This window comes from Leptosomus discolor, chromosome 10, assembly GCF_034619465.1.
Source record: "Leptosomus discolor isolate bLepDis1 chromosome 10, bLepDis1.hap2, whole genome shotgun sequence".
Classification (NCBI taxonomy): domain Eukaryota; kingdom Metazoa; phylum Chordata; class Aves; order Leptosomiformes; family Leptosomidae; genus Leptosomus; species Leptosomus discolor.
In genome coordinates this window covers 14797591-14809551 of record NC_141400.1, presented here as the reverse complement: position 1 = coordinate 14809551, position 11961 = coordinate 14797591, and positions in this window count along the sequence as shown.

The window sequence follows — 11961 nt, the reverse complement described above, 5'->3', positions numbered from 1 at the left end:
CTGAAAGTCAGAGGAGTTTTGGTTTCTATCTGTCTTCATCTTCAGAAAGGTTACTTGCTGGTGGGCCTGTTTGTCCCTTCCCTCCCTATGAATGTTTCTCAGATTGGCTTGCTTACAATCTGTTCCTGAAAACTGAAATATCTTAGTGCATTGGAGGAGAGCGCTGTGTGATAGCAATAGCTGCAGTGTGCTCTCACGGCCAGGATACTGGAAATACATACTGCTTCCTCTGGTGGTGGTAACTGGTATTTTTTATTTAAAAAGCATTTTTCATATGGGGGTGACTGTGAGGTGAAGGTATGCAATGGAGGTCTTTCACTGAACTCAGTGTTGTGTTTGATGCAATTTTTTTCCTTCTCATTTGGGTTTCTGCTGTTCTTGGTATTAAATCCTAGGCTGCAGTAACAGGTTGTACTTCAGACTTACCAAAGTGCTATTAATGGAAGCTTTTATAGCTCTTAACCAAACCTGCAAAAGCACCTGTAAGCCTGAAACACCATTTGTGTAGTGGGAGTTAGACAGTTCTGGCTCATTGTCAACTGGTTTGAGAAGAAGCTGAGGAATGTCAGTGAAGAATTTAAAAGCCTATGAGCTGAAGTGTATGCTTGTTTTCATATGAATAATATGCTCAGTATGTTGACCCAGAAAGTGATGTTCTTGTCCAAGATGACAGGCAAAATAAAATATTTACATAAAATTTTCTTGGAATATCTTGTGAAGAAATACTTTTCAAAAACAAGTTATGTTGATAGCATCTTGAACAAAACATAGGCTCTTAGTATTTGCATTTTGGTTGTTCTGTGACTAATAACAAAGTATACTGAAAAGACCTGCTGTAAAATGTTGTCACGTTGGCTTTTTTGTTTAAACTTTCTAGTTGCCTCAAGCCTTTCTGATTTCTGCATAGCTGTGCTGTTAAAACGTCAACATCTGTTGTCCAAGGTCTTCAGTGCTTTGCATGTGTTAATGGTGAAGATGACTATGAAGGAGTCATGATTCGACTTGCCTCAGCTGGCTGCAGTGGGCTAGAATAGCTACAAAAGGCTAACCTTTAATAACCAAGGTAGTCTAATTCTTTCTAGAAAGTGCTACAGGGAAGTCTCAAATGAGTAAGACTGTGTGTCTCCCTGCTAGCACCTCCACTTTGATCAAGACAGTGAGGTGTTTGCTGAAGCCTTCTTGATGTCCCAGGGCTCTTCAGGGAGTAGGAAGTGAAGAAAAGTTGGTCAGACCTGTCACAGGCTGCTTTTGCACCCACAGAAGCCACATGAACAGTGTCAGGAACAACCTTAAGGATCCTTGTACCTTGATGATCTGCCCTTCTGAAGGGACGGGGTGTTTCATGTGTGACTAGTGTGATCTGGCCTCTTCTGGCTTGTCTTAATAGTGTAAGACAAGTAGAAATAAGGCTATTTCACTTAAAGTAGTGAGTGTTTTGTAGCACCAGAACTGGAAGTCATGCTTTGCTGCCTTTTCTTTGGTTAAGGGCATTGCACAATTAACTAGGCTTAGTTAACCCCTTTTCTTGTGCAGGGAGAAGCTCCTTCTGGAGTACTCGAAGTACCAGCACGCTTGCACGGGGCCATTCTGTAAAACTGAACTGCAGTTTTTGGGTGTTGAGGACTGCAGGTGTTCTGCAGTTGAGGATTCAGGCAAAGAGCACTTGCTTGCTCTGCAGGGCCTTCTTTACAGGTGGGTCTGTAGCTGGTGGTTCCAGAGCTGCTACTGAAGCTGGAGTGTTCCTGGGCTTACGCCAGCCACATACAGGCAAGTTGTGGAGGCAGTGAGTGTGCCGTTGGAAGTGGGGCTTTGGCCGTTGGAAGTGGGGCTTTGGCCGTTGGAAGTGGGGCTTTGGCCGTTGGAAGTGGGGCTTTGGCCGTTGGAAGTGGGGCTTTGGCCGTTGGAAGTGGGGCTTTGGCCGTTGGAAGTGGGGCTTTGGCCGTTGGAAGTGGGGCTTTGGCCGTTGGAAGTGGGGCTTTGGCCGTTGGAAGTGGGGCTTTGGCCGTTGGAAGTGGGGCTTTGGCCGTTGGAAGTGGGGCTTTGGCCGTTGGAAGTGGGGCTTTGGCCGTTGGAAGTGGGGCTTTGGCCGTTGGAAGTGGGGCTTTGGCCGTTGGAAGTGGGGCTTTGGCCGTTGGAAGTGGGGCTTTGGCCGTTGGAAGTGGGGCTTTGGCCGTTGGAAGTGGGGCTTTGGCCGTTGGAAGTGGGGCTTTGGCCGTTGGAAGTGGGGCTTTGGCCGTTGGAAGTGGGGCTTTGGCCGTTGGAAGTGGGGCTTTGGCCGTTGGAAGTGGGGCTTTGGCCGTTGGAAGTGGGGCTTTGGCCGTTGGAAGTGGGGCTTTGGCCGTTGGAAGTGGGGCTTTGGCCGTTGGAAGTGGGGCTTTGGCCGTTGGAAGTGGGGCTTTGGCCGTTGGAAGTGGGGCTTTGGCCGTTGGAAGTGGGGCTTTGGCCGTTGGAAGTGGGGCTTTGGCCGTTGGAAGTGGGGCTTTGGCCGTTGGAAGTGGGGCTTTGGCCGTTGGAAGTGGGGCTTTGGCCGTTGGAAGTGGGGCTTTGGCCGTTGGAAGTGGGGCTTTGGCCGTTGGAAGTGGGGCTTTGGCCGTTGGAAGTGGGGCTTTGGCCGTTGGAAGTGGGGCTTTGGCCGTTGGAAGTGGGGCTTTGGCCGTTGGAAGTGGGGCTTTGGCCGTTGGAAGTGGGGCTTTGGCCGTTGGAAGTGGGGCTTTGGCCGTTGGAAGTGGGGCTTTGGCCGTTGGAAGTGGGGCTTTGGCCGTTGGAAGTGGGGCTTTGGCCGTTGGAAGTGGGGCTTTGGCCGTTGGAAGTGGGGCTTTGGCCGTTGGAAGTGGGGCTTTGGCCGTTGGAAGTGGGGCTTTGGCCGTTGGAAGTGGGGCTTTGGCCGTTGGAAGTGGGGCTTTGGCCGTTGGAAGTGGGGCTTTGGCCGTTGGAAGTGGGGCTTTGGCCGTTGGAAGTGGGGCTTTGGCCGTTGGAAGTGGGGCTTTGGCCGTTGGAAGTGGGGCTTTGGCCGTTGGAAGTGGGGCTTTGGCCGTTGGAAGTGGGGCTTTGGCCGTTGGAAGTGGGGCTTTGGCCGTTGGAAGTGGGGCTTTGGCCGTTGGAAGTGGGGCTTTGGCCGTTGGAAGTGGGGCTTTGGCCGTTGGAAGTGGGGCTTTGGCCGTTGGAAGTGGGGCTTTGGCCGTTGGAAGTGGGGCTTTGGCCGTTGGAAGTGGGGCTTTGGCCGTTGGAAGTGGGGCTTTGGCCGTTGGAAGTGGGGCTTTGGCCGTTGGAAGTGGGGCTTTGGCCGTTGGAAGTGGGGCTTTGGCCGTTGGAAGTGGGGCTTTGGCCGTTGGAAGTGGGGCTTTGGCCGTTGGAAGTGGGGCTTTGGCCGTTGGAAGTGGGGCTTTGGCCGTTGGAAGTGGGGCTTTGGCCGTTGGAAGTGGGGCTTTGGCCGTTGGAAGTGGGGCTTTGGCCGTTGGAAGTGGGGCTTTGGCCGTTGGAAGTGGGGCTTTGGCCGTTGGAAGTGGGGCTTTGGCCGTTGGAAGTGGGGCTTTGGCCGTTGGAAGTGGGGCTTTGGCCGTTGGAAGTGGGGCTTTGGCCGTTGGAAGTGGGGCTTTGGCCGTTGGAAGTGGGGCTTTGGCCGTTGGAAGTGGGGCTTTGGCCGTTGGAAGTGGGGCTTTGGCCGTTGGAAGTGGGGCTTTGGCCGTTGGAAGTGGGGCTTTGGCCGTTGGAAGTGGGGCTTTGGCCGTTGGAAGTGGGGCTTTGGCCGTTGGAAGTGGGGCTTTGGCCGTTGGAAGTGGGGCTTTGGCCGTTGGAAGTGGGGCTTTGGCCGTTGGAAGTGGGGCTTTGGCCGTTGGAAGTGGGGCTTTGGCCGTTGGAAGTGGGGCTTTGGCCGTTGGAAGTGGGGCTTTGGCCGTTGGAAGTGGGGCTTTGGCCGTTGGAAGTGGGGCTTTGGCCGTTGGAAGTGGGGCTTTGGCCGTTGGAAGTGGGGCTTTGGCCGTTGGAAGTGGGGCTTTGGCCGTTGGAAGTGGGGCTTTGGCCGTTGGAAGTGGGGCTTTGGCCGTTGGAAGTGGGGCTTTGGCCGTTGGAAGTGGGGCTTTGGCCGTTGGAAGTGGGGCTTTGGCCGTTGGAAGTGGGGCTTTGGCCGTTGGAAGTGGGGCTTTGGCCGTTGGAAGTGGGGCTTTGGCCGTTGGAAGTGGGGCTTTGGCCGTTGGAAGTGGGGCTTTGGCCGTTGGAAGTGGGGCTTTGGCCGTTGGAAGTGGGGCTTTGGCCGTTGGAAGTGGGGCTTTGGCCGTTGGAAGTGGGGCTTTGGCCGTTGGAAGTGGGGCTTTGGCCGTTGGAAGTGGGGCTTTGGCCGTTGGAAGTGGGGCTTTGGCCGTTGGAAGTGGGGCTTTGGCCGTTGGAAGTGGGGCTTTGGCCGTTGGAAGTGGGGCTTTGGCCGTTGGAAGTGGGGCTTTGGCCGTTGGAAGTGGGGCTTTGGCCGTTGGAAGTGGGGCTTTGGCCGTTGGAAGTGGGGCTTTGGCCGTTGGAAGTGGGGCTTTGGCCGTTGGAAGTGGGGCTTTGGCCGTTGGAAGTGGGGCTTTGGCCGTTGGAAGTGGGGCTTTGGCCGTTGGAAGTGGGGCTTTGGCCGTTGGAAGTGGGGCTTTGGCCGTTGGAAGTGGGGCTTTGGCCGTTGGAAGTGGGGCTTTGGCCGTTGGAAGTGGGGCTTTGGCCGTTGGAAGTGGGGCTTTGGCCGTTGGAAGTGGGGCTTTGGCCGTTGGAAGTGGGGCTTTGGCCGTTGGAAGTGGGGCTTTGGCCGTTGGAAGTGGGGCTTTGGCCGTTGGAAGTGGGGCTTTGGCCGTTGGAAGTGGGGCTTTGGCCGTTGGAAGTGGGGCTTTGGCCGGAGCGTTTACTGCTGGAGTATGAAACCGAGCCTGTGTGGGAACAGCAAGCTCTGACTTGAACCTGAATGAGAAACGTTCTTCAGCAGTGCCACACAGGAGGGATGCCCTTTAGAGCTGGGAGTCTGCTTTCCTTGGTGAAAAGCGTGGTTCTGGGTGCAGGCATGAAGATTTGAAGTTGATCTCTGCACCTGTTCGTGCTGCACCTGAGGGATGTGTTTTTGAACAAAATGTGTCTTTTAATTGTTTCTGTTTTCTTTACATGCTGCTGCCTGGGGTTAAAAGCACATGGCACACGAGCAGTTTCCCGAAGTTGTGCATGCTTTAGCAGGAAGTCATTATCTTGGTGATTACTTCATTTCCCAGCAGTACCAGTCTTACTCTGGCTGGGAACTTGAAAAACCGCTCTCTTAAGATCTTGATAATTTTGTTTGCATGTTGTGTGGAAGATGGGGCAAGGGGGCTTGTTTAATAGCTTATCTCGATATGAGACATGAAACAATTGAGTAAAGGGCTTTCAAATGCCATCGTTCCTTAAAGACAGCAGATTTTAGAGTAATGGTGTGTTCTCAGAATAGATTTGGAGGGCAGGATGTTACCCTTCTATTTTCTGTCACAAAATGCCCCTTGCCAAGCCACAAGTGGGATCTGCTGTTCCACTGATGATATTTCAAACTTGACAAAGCACCTGACTGTGGAAGAAAAAATACTTTATCGTGTCTGTCTTTGAAATTTAGCATGAGTGGCAGTCCTTTAATGTTCTGAAATGTCATTTTGAGTGTCTGCACCAAGGTCAGTTCATCTCCCAAAGAATTTTAAGGCTATGTATAAATAATACCATGTCCTAGCTTGCAAAATGGGAAATAGCTTTTTTTTTCCTTTATATAGACCCTAGGCCCAAACAGCTGAGCTCCTTGCCGGAACCTGTTTCAGCTTGCATGAGAATTTGAGGTGTAGTTTGGCTCTGTTGAAAGTACTGCTGTTTGTTTGTGTCTGATTTTACAATCCACAACATTAAGACAACACAAACAGAACTTTCTGTTTGGGTACCTGTCACTGCTCTCTGAAAGACCAGGGCAACTTAAGAGGTGTTTATATATAGAGACTAGAGATGCAATATGTCCCTCTCATGGAAAACTTGCTTCTGCTGCCTGGGCTTGATCTTGAATCCTGGGAAAGACAGGCTAAGAGTCTGAAACAATGCTGAGGCTGATATTGCTGCTGTTGTAGGAATTCCTTGTTGGGGTGGAGCTCAGGAGGTCACAGATGGGAGAGATTATTCTTCAGAATAAAAGGCTTAACAGTAAAACTGGTCTTTTGCCTTATTGTCATGAAAAGTTACATTAGCACAAATGCACCAGCAGTGTGGGCTGCAGCATGCAACCTCTGGCACAAAAAAATCCATGGAGAGAATTTCAGAAAAATCTTTTTATTTTTTTCATTGGAATCAGCATGAATGTATGATTCAAATATATTTTATATACATAGAACAGCAGAAACTTTACATTCCATCTTTGAACTGCTGAAATAGAACTTCTGTTTTAAAATTTTTTTACAAGCCAGAAAAATAATCTGCTGCTGTTTCTGTGTGGTCATGCAAGTTGTATAAGTTACAAGTTTATTTCATTATGATGTAAAAATGCTGCTTTTAAGGAAACAGTTGCTTTGCACTCTGACCAATGTAGCAAAACATCCTTAAATGGAGTGTAAGGCCATACCAATTTTGAGTGTATATATATGCATATGTAATAAATTCATAGGGAAAAGACAGGTCCCTTTTTAAGGTGGATGGGGAGAAGATGTGCAAGCACTTCATTATTGAGCTAGCTTATTCTTTTTGAAGAATTTTGCATCCTAAGTTTTAAGCATGGGTATGCTTTATATTCTGTATTTCTCTAGTCCCTTCTCTGTTCTTGAGGGGAGAGTAGCATGACAATTAATAAGCATTGACTTTCGGTTATTTTTTTCAGACTTGTGTTCACAAACCAGTAGAGGTACTCAGAGCACTCGAGTTGCCCACTTTTCCTTCTTACCTTAATGCCAGTGACTAATTCTTACTCTGTGAATACTTTTCTGATTATCTCCTGTGAAATGCAGATATTTTAGCACCCACCTTGCAAGGAAGAAAACTAAACCAGCTGAATATGAACTATTTCAATGCCTGTCTTAAATTTATTTGAAGTTAAAGGGAGATGAGTTTTGTCCTCTTAACAGTAGCTGCCTCTTTTTCCTATGCTTAAGAGTTGATTAAACTGGGACAGTTTTAATGCCACTGTTTCCTTCTGAGGTCTCAGTAAGATTGAAGAATGAAAAGAAAATGCTCTGGCCTTGTTGCCAGTCCTTTCCTGATATGAACAAGCTGAGAAGGTATCTGTATCCTGATTATTTTTAACAAGCACACACAAAAAAATGGCAGAAGTAGTTCAAACCTGGATTTAGTATTTACAAAAGAGCATTGATAATTGGGCTGTGATGGATGAGCGTGTCCAGAGGGTGTAATCCTCAGTGGTCTGTCCTGCCCCTTTGCCAGAGAGTCTGTCCCACAGCTGAGGTCTTGGTCTGTGTTGGCAAACCCCATGGCTCTTAGCCTGAGCTCTGCTGGCGAGCGGAGGGTGACTGGTATTGCCCTCTCTGGAGGGGACAGTGACTGCTGGCAGAGGGATGGGGCAGCTGGTAACATCTTCCACTGTGGCTGCTGAACCCAGCCCAGCTCATTTGTCAGAGCCCTTGGCTGTCCCTGCCGTAAACAGCATCAAGGCTCTGTTGTGTTTTGGAACAAATGAGCTTTAATAACTGGAGCTTTGGAAACAAAGATTTTCTTCATACAAATGACTTACAGATGGGAGAGATACAGAAAATAGGACAAAACAATGCCACCACTTAATAGGATTTTTTTCAAAATTTTTTTGGGGCATGTTCTTCCTAGGTACCAGATTTCTGGTGGCTTGACCAGTGAGGTGGAAACTGTGACAGTGTTTATCATGGACACAAGGAAAACACTCTCTTTAGGTGCTGAACTGTTCCCACTTCTGTTTGTTTTGTGTGTTTTCGATTAGAAAGTATTCCTGCTCTGTGTGTCTGTCTCCCCTCCAAAGTAAAACCAAAATGTGCACTGGTTGTCCTGAAGAGAAGTTCTTTTATTTTTCTTCTAAAGATAAATTAATTTACAAAACAATGAATATGGGTGTGCGTTTATAGTTGGAAGGGAGAAATTCCTGGGTCCTCCCCTCCTTTTTATATCACTTAAGTTTTTCATGACTCCTCATCTCAGTTTTAATATAAGCATGATATGCTGTACACTGTGGTGGAATGCGAGTAGACAACACAATCTATAAAACGTCACTGTCCACAGCGATGTTGTGCCTGCTTGTGGCTGTTGTTTGATATCAGGTGGGTGGTTACAGACAGCTGCTTGGGACAGGCTTGTGCATCTTCAGGATTCAAAGGCTGCTTCCAGAATGGTGTTCACTGATGCTGCAGGGGTGGTAAACTGCGATGAAATGCGCTGTGACCTTTGCATGTCGGGCCATTTTCAGGTGAAGTCCTTAGTGTGTTGCTTCATCTTTACACCTCTCTTTAGATCTCTTAATTCACTGAAGTTTTACTGTATCTCACACGCATGTGTGAATGGCTTTTAGCACAGTTGCCTTCTATTTCAAGTTCTTTTGGAACAGGCATCTCTTCCCTGCAGCTCTAAGTCCATGAAAGAAGAGGTGAGCTCTGGTCGTGATTAGTGCTGTCAGTATGTCCTGGCCAGACTCGGGAACCACACAAACTTATCTTTTTGCGTATGAATTCCATTTCACGGTAGGCTTAAGATGCTCCAGGCAGTGCATTTTTCAGGCTAATGAATTCCACATGCATGTGGTGAGTTAAGTCACTTGGCCTTTGTGCCTTAATGTCTGTGTCTGCCACCTCGTACGCCTCTGGTTGGCCTCTGCCTCCTGATCAGGGAGTGCGGCGCTGATTGTACAGCGAGATGTTCTGGCATTGCAGTGAGCAGCAAGATGGAGCTCAAAGGCAGAGTTCAAGCACAACAGATCACTCTTCCCAACGAGGGGAAGGTGGATTACATACCTGTCTCTCAAATTCTCACGTAACATCACTGTTTGGACCTTAATGTTTGTTTACCAAAAATTCCTATTTGGATACTCCCAAAGCTGACAGATCCCCAAATTAACCTGCTGTCTTGACCTGATTTGAGGAGGGTTGTATCAATCATGGTTTTGAAATGCATGTGTCTTTCAACTGCCCTGACAAGTTTAGTGACCCTGCACAGTGCTGGAGGACTGTGAAGGGGGCATCAACCTGGGGGTGGAGGTGCTGTTTTTTACACTTCTCCACTTTGTGTACGTTAACTTAGGGATTTGTCAGCTTGGTCTGTGCTGCTTCTGAGCTTATTTTCCATGGTTTCTTCTGATCTAACCCTGGAATTGGAAGAATGCAAGTGTTTTGGACAGAAGCATAAGCAGATTTGGGCAGAGGGGGACAGGAAGGAAACAGTGCAAGTTCAGTGTAGGCAAAGGCAGAGCAGAGTGTTTCAAAGTCTTTGTTCGGTTGTTCCCCCAGCCTAGGCAAGCATAAGGTGAAGAAACTTGTGCTCCCTTCTGCTGAGATTTTGTTGGGTCAGCCTCCAGCTGAGCATTTCTTGTAGAGCTGAGCTCTACTGCTGTGACCATAATAGCACTGGCCACGGTTACTTGAAATGGTAAGGAGAGGATATAACAATAGCCTAATTCATTAGTGGTGGGTTGGTTTGTTTGTGGGGATTTTATTTTAATTTTCCTGACTAAAAAGTGGAATTGTTGGGAAATGGAAGCATGCATCTGATCAAGGACTTGCTGTGATTGTTCATTATATTCCTGCCTGTGAAGGATGTACTGGTGTCCCTCACCCTAGTGTGCAGTTGTTCAGCAAGATGCATTGCCAGCACACTTCTTATGTTAGAGAGGGCACCCCTTCTCCATTTCCTTTGTTTATTTGCTGGTTTCTTGAGCTTTGTTTTTAGAGGCGACACTACCCATGCTGTACTGTACCTTTTCCTCCATGGGACAAGTCAAGCCTCATGAATTCGCTTTCCAACCCCTCAAAGAACAAGCAGCAGTATTTAAAGCCTCAACTACCAGGAGGACCCCATGGACTGGGGTTGCAGTTGTGGCTGCACTTACTACAGTGAGGAGTGAGTACTACTAATGTGCCTTACACAAGTCTTGATCTGCTCTTCCTTTCTCATCTCTGGTCCCTGCCCTTGCTCTACTCTTGGGTGGGGAGCTGAACTTCTAAGACTCCTAGCACTGCAGCCTCGGAGGAGCAGAGCTGGCTGAGAAGCTGTGGTCACAACATAGTTGTGTCCATCTGTGGCACATCGCAAGCTCCAGAGCTGGCCCTGCTCCTCAGGGGCTTGTGTCTTGGTTCTTTAGCCTATCACAAGAAACTGTGATGAGGATACTTTAAAAACAAACAAACTGTAAGTGCAAATCCAGGAGAGGTGGCTAAGGCACCGCCCTTGGCACAATCTGTTCAATATTGCATAGTTTTAGTTCAATAAAAGGTCAGTGTTTGAGGATTAGGTGTCAAACAAGAAACACTGAAGCCCAAGCCCCAATTCTGCTGCTGTTGGAAGTCATGGCCTGTTGCTATCCGCAGGGCTGGGGCAGGGGCAGTGCTGATTTAAGCAACACTAGTATCGGGCCTCCACTATAATTGTGACTGTGAGGGTGTCTTCACTGCAAGGTTGCTTCAGGCTTGAACCCGGAGCTGTAATTTAGTGCCCAAATTCTGTGGGAACTCAACCCAGGCCAGCCAGCTTGATTCATGTTTTTGATGGACACGTAACCCAGCAGTGCCCCAGTATTGCCAAGTGCCTAAACAAAGCAGACGTGTCCTCCTACAGACCCCCTGGGGAAGGTGATTGCAGCTTGCTACAGTGCTAACAGTCCTGGGACCAGCTTCCCAAAAGCCATAGCAACAAAAGCTGCTTGTGAGCTCTGTGCCCCTCAGACCTGGCAGCTCCAGGGCAGCTCTACCTGTCCCTGCTTGTGCCAAGCTTGACTCACCTGCCATAGCAATGACACGCTTGCAGCTCTAAGGCAGAGCATGTAGTTAATGATGATACCTCTTACCCCAGCCAGCCTCAGCCAAGTTCCCTGGGTAGGTGAAGAGGGTGTCCTTGTTTGGCTTAAACTACTTAGACAATTCAACTGGCAAATCTATAAATAAAAGCTAATTTCAAGCCAGGGTGATGACTTATTTATGGTGGTATCATCCTATATTGAGGAAAAGATGGGTGATTTTATACAGGAAGCGCCACCATACTTGAACCTCAGACTAGGAACAGGTAGTAGGGTCTTGTATCCTCTCTCTTTGCTGAGAGCTACCTCTGGGAAGCAACTGAGGTTCTTCTCCCTTGTGCTTTTTGGGGCTGGCTTCTTACTGTTGGCAGTAGTGGCAGCAGTGGCAGCACTAAGCTCAGCCTGCAAGCCCCAGCAGTGGTGCTTTGAGTGCCAATGGGATTGTTAAGCCAACATGAAGCCACCCCTGCCTTCCCCCAAAGTGGCAACATCCCCTTGTGCTGGATCTGTTGCCAGTGCATGGACTCTCCCTGTGCGTGGCCTGCATCAAACCATGGCTAACCCATCCCCAGCACTGCTGGGAGCCGGCCCTGTGTCAGGATGGGCTTCAGCACTCTGTCTGTAATAGCCCCAGGAGCTGGAATATCACAAATGTAAGACTCCCTTACAATTTCTACTTGAAGAGTGTCAGTGAAGTGCCTGAGGGCTGCAGCTTAGGTTTGCTAGGCCTGATGGTTGTGATTACTTAATGCAATCTCTTAATTCTGGCTGCCAGCTTTGACTCTTGTATCGTACCTGTTAGCACTGTCTGCCTTGAGTGCCAGGAGGAGACAGTGGTGTGGCATGCAAACAAACCTCTCCTATTGCTTTTCCTTTTCCTTACCCTTCTCTTCCAGTCTATGTTGTGATCCTCATTTGACAATTTAACCAGTAATTTCCTCTGCTAGATGCTGAAATCGTCCCTCTCTGACTGCCATGTGGTTTGTGTCCTTTACCATGTTATAGTACCAGGAGCTTTGGTCCATTGCTGG